The sequence below is a fragment of the Triticum aestivum genome, chromosome 5B (assembly GCF_018294505.1).
Source record: "Triticum aestivum cultivar Chinese Spring chromosome 5B, IWGSC CS RefSeq v2.1, whole genome shotgun sequence".
NCBI classification, from domain to species: domain Eukaryota; kingdom Viridiplantae; phylum Streptophyta; class Magnoliopsida; order Poales; family Poaceae; genus Triticum; species Triticum aestivum.
This window is the reverse complement of record NC_057807.1, coordinates 663,479,698-663,484,466: the sequence shown is the minus strand read 5'-3', so window position 1 is coordinate 663,484,466 and position 4,769 is coordinate 663,479,698.

Below are 4,769 nucleotides of genomic sequence, written 5' to 3'. Positions count from 1 at the left end.
GCTCACGCTCAATCGGGTGGAGAGGCGTATGAGCGCTCCCGCGAGGCACACATGTGTAGATGGCCCTTAGGAGGGTCAGACAGTTGGCTAGGGCTGGCCTTGGACTGCAGGAGATGAATTGGGCGGCCAGGGACCATCAGTTTCAATCTAGAGCCGCCAGATCAAGGAGAGAGGGAGCTAGCTGGTTGGGGAGATGCCAACGGCTAGGGTTATGAGGGTCATGGAAAAAGAGGTGGGCTTGGGATGTAGTCCATTTTTGGTAGGGAAGGGGCTGCTATTTATAGGCAGGGTCCATGGGGCTGTTTGGGCTAGGATTTTGGTGGGCTAGTTGCGTTGTGTAGATGGCTACACATACAGAAGAGGGTGAGTAAGTTACATGACATTTTATTTCAAAAAACTTTTAATATTTATCCGGGCACTATCGCCTCACATATTCAAACATGCGGGTAGCAAACGGATTCCGAATCAGACAAAATTAAACATTAGGCCTCGGTTTAATATAATAAGACCACACACAATCTTCCAACTCATGTTGAGAACATTTAATTCATGTTTACTAAATAATTTTAAATGGTTCCACGTACCCATGTACAAAATGTCCGGTGAGTCTCGGTGAAGCGTGTAAAAGGGGAGAGGGATAGGAAAAACAAATTGATGAGCAGAGTTGGATTAAAATACAAGTCACCCGAAACGCAAAATGAACTAAAAATCATAATCTTACCTTCATGATGGCATAAGTGTTCAGTTACGACATAAGAGCTAAAAACAAGTAAAACATATGTCTAGCACAAGTATGTAAAACATAAGTTGCCAGCCTAATGATACGCAAAATATAATCATTAAAAAACTCTAGAGTTGCTGCAATGTTTACTGCATTAGTTTGGTTAACTCACCCACGAACTATATAAAACAAATTGCCATCCTAAGGACATATTGTTAACCATGGGATTTTTTTATTGAATTGCCAGTATGGCATTAGTTGAGCTCCACCCCTAGTTTCTCCTAGCTAACGTTTAGTTTACATACATTGGTGTCCAAAATCGGATGGAACTTGGTTCATCACACAATTATTTCATGGCGGCACAAGTGTATACCATAATAGTACCATGATCTCGAAGATAGATTGCTAGTCTAGGTTACTAAAAAAAGATCAATAGATCATCGTCCTAGATACTACCACCAGTGCAGACAAAAATTCACCCTACTATCTCAAAAGTGTTACGGACATTTTTTGGAAAGGCGCAAATATTTTTTATATGTTAAGAACTTTCTTAGTGAACTGCACGATTAATTGTGTATATCTTGTGAACTTTTTAAAATATTTCCAACACTTCTTATCTGTCTTGAATATTTTTAAATATTAGGAGCAGATATTTACTTTTCTTGACCATTTTTAAAAGATTATTGAACAATTTTGTAGACGTGTAAGCATATTTGTTGACTTTTACTAACATTTTTAAATGATATGAACATTTCTATAAATGTGTTAATGATTTTTTAAGCATCCTGGAAATTTTAGTAAAATGTGTGGAACACATTTTAGTGGTGTGAACATTGTTTTAATCGTGGAGAACCTTGTTTAAAAAATAATAAAACAAAAGTATTTTTACAAAATTTTATCAATATATATAAATATAGAGATAATTTCTTTCAATAAAACATAAAAGCAAAAACCTGACAAAATCAGAAGTAACTTAGAAGCTAAGAAGTGATTGTTCTCAACAGGGCCTGGCCCATTTAGGAATGTGCTATGGGCGAGACATTCACTGGTACCGCTAGAAGCGACATAGACGTGCCCATTATACCATCCCTCTTTTTCATATCACAAAATTCCGCATGTGTACGAGACAACTTCCAGCACAAGTAAAATAGCATATTGTAACAACCATATTAACAAATCAATAATAAAAGTTCACTACAGACAACAAGCAACCATTAGGTGTTGTTTAATCCAAAATAAGTTCCCTCCATTACATACGTCAAAAAAAATTATGTTCAAGCGACCAATAGGGCGCATAAGACATATATTCCATCTAAGCTTTGATGACAGCAAAGATACTAAGACACTTGTGTTTCATGTTCTCTAAAGGGTTCTCCATGAAGGTTTCAATCTAAGCCTATAAAATGCTTAAATGAGAATATCAAATCAAAGGAGCAACAGAGCGCGTGCGAGAGCAAAGGGAAGCCTAAAATTTGAGACAAAATGGGAATTGGCATGGGAATGAACAGATAGATATCGGCCCACGTTGTGCCTCTAAAAAAGTTGGAGGGTTTTGTAGTAAATGATGCCACAAGCTAGTTGCACTAATCTCATTTAGAATTAATTGATTTTTTGTGACATGACGCCATCTCCCCTTGTACTCAGCCACGTATCTGCATGACTATCATTCTACTGAAACGGTTTACGAAAGGGAGACACCATCTTTTTCTTTTTCTTGTTTTACTTGACCGATTAAAACCTCAATCTATGCCTTTGTCTTCATCTAAATTAATATTAGTTTCGGTCGTATGCCATTCTAGAAACTTACCACCAAAGCCACTGAACAAGATTTATTTATCCAATCTAATGTCTTGTTACAAAGTCATTTTCCCCCTAAGCACCAAAAAATGCGTGTACGTGATTGTGGAGTCCATAGAGAGTATTTTGAATCTGGGCTATCCAATGCATAATGACAATACAAACATTGTGCGACTTAAACGTGGGGGCCGAATGGGATGTGGAGTCCATAGAGAGTATTTTGAATCTTGGAAGTCCTGCTTTGTTTTCCCATTCCAATTTGCATCCACTATTGCACTCCGTGCCCAACCCTCCTCCTCGATCCCATCTCCTTGTAGGGAAACCCTTTATAAGATTTTACTACTACCAACGTCCACCTATATATGGGCATTGTTGTTAACTTGCCTAACTACGAGCATCGTCCAGGAAAAACAGGACCGCTGCAGAAGTATCATAATTAGCGGTGTGCAGAGAATTGAAACGTTGCGAGATGCGTACATGAAGGTCAACGGTTTGCCATAAATAACTGGGAGCGTGGGAGATACTAGGACGCATCCAGTGTCACCTCAAGTAGCAGCGTGTACGTCTGACCAGGGCGCTACTAATGTGATGTCTGACACCCGGTGTACCGACGGGCATATGAGTCTTAAAATCTAGCAGCGTTTTGGTAGGCTGAACGCTGCTAACTTGATTTATCTTGTAGCATTTATCTAATTCTGAACGCTGCCAACGTTTGCAACCAAAAATGCTTTTTTGTTAAACATATACATTAAACATGGGAAATATCATTTTGAGACCTCGCTTACATTTTCTTAAAAACACAAAAAAAATCTCATATTTTATTGAAGTGAAATATATGAAATTTGTTTTATCATTTTTTTAAAACACCGATAGTTGTGGTTAAAATATAAAAAATGCATGAATACCACCGGCAGCGTTTTCTCTATGATCAAACGCCCTTGTTGCGCACTCTAGCAGCGTTTGCAAGCGGACACTACAAATATATTTTCTATATTCAAACCCCTTAAAAATTTAAAATAATATTCAATAAATCCATAAGTGTACATTTAACTAAAATGGTGCATATGATGTACCAGCAAACTTTTGAAGTGAAATATACGACAACACTACCATAACGCAGGCACACTTTCCAGCACTCTTCGGATTACCCATGGTGATACCTACCTTCAGTTTGGAAGGAATCTATACTACACTTTGGTTTAACACTTTTTAATTTTAACCACTAATTCAAGTGCTCATATAATGACAGTACACCAAGTTTTAAGAACTTTAGAATGCATTTTTTTTAAATTCGAACGTCAAAACTTTAGCACCATGCCCTATCGTACAAAACGTTGTCAGTCATCTACTGCCTTAGCCGCGTGTGCGGATTGCACACGTGGCTGGTGTTTGGTATACAAACCGGCATGCCTGGGTCTAAGTTAGCAGTGTTTTGATCACGCAAATGTTGCTATCTTTTATGCATACAAACCGTTCTTCGCGGGTTTTATTAACTTCCCACTCACTCTCTCGGCTTCCTCTTCCCATCTCTTTGCACCCTCTCTCTCCACCACACCCGCCATTCTCATTGTGAAATCCACGACCACCGGAGGCATTCATGCTGCCAGCTGACATGCACACGCCTAACTAGTGGTGAGTTCAACCCGGCCTCCTCTTCCTCTTGATCTGCTCCACAAGTGTGGTGAGTGCAATCCGGCCGCCCTCAATCCTACGAATGCTTATACTGTAGAACATTTGAGTACCTAGTTAAATTTAGTTTATTTTGCGAGTGTACGTGGTTTATTAGATTAGTTAGATTGATAAATTTGTGTCACATGTGCATAATTTAGATTGATTATAGCTATTTAATTAGATTTATTTATTAGTGTTATATGTAGTAGATTGATTAATTAGTATGTAGATCTTGATTTTAATTATCACAACTTGAGTTTAAAACAGTTTACCACAACTTGAGTTTAGTAATTATCTTACATATGCATGTGAGCACACGTTAATTTTTTGTGAATGCAACAATGGATCCGGTATGTCCCAGGTGTGGTGATACCCGGGTTAACAGGTGCAACATGGTGTCGAACAGGCTCAAAGATGGATGGCATCCAATCACTTTTCCATTGTGCTTGGAGAGGACTTCGGGTCAAAGACGGTATGTTACTACAAACAATAGATGATTTCATAATCTGTTGGCTTCGTAAATGATCCTAACAAATGTCTGACCCCCCTTTTATTTTGTTAAGACCATCCCTTACTTTGC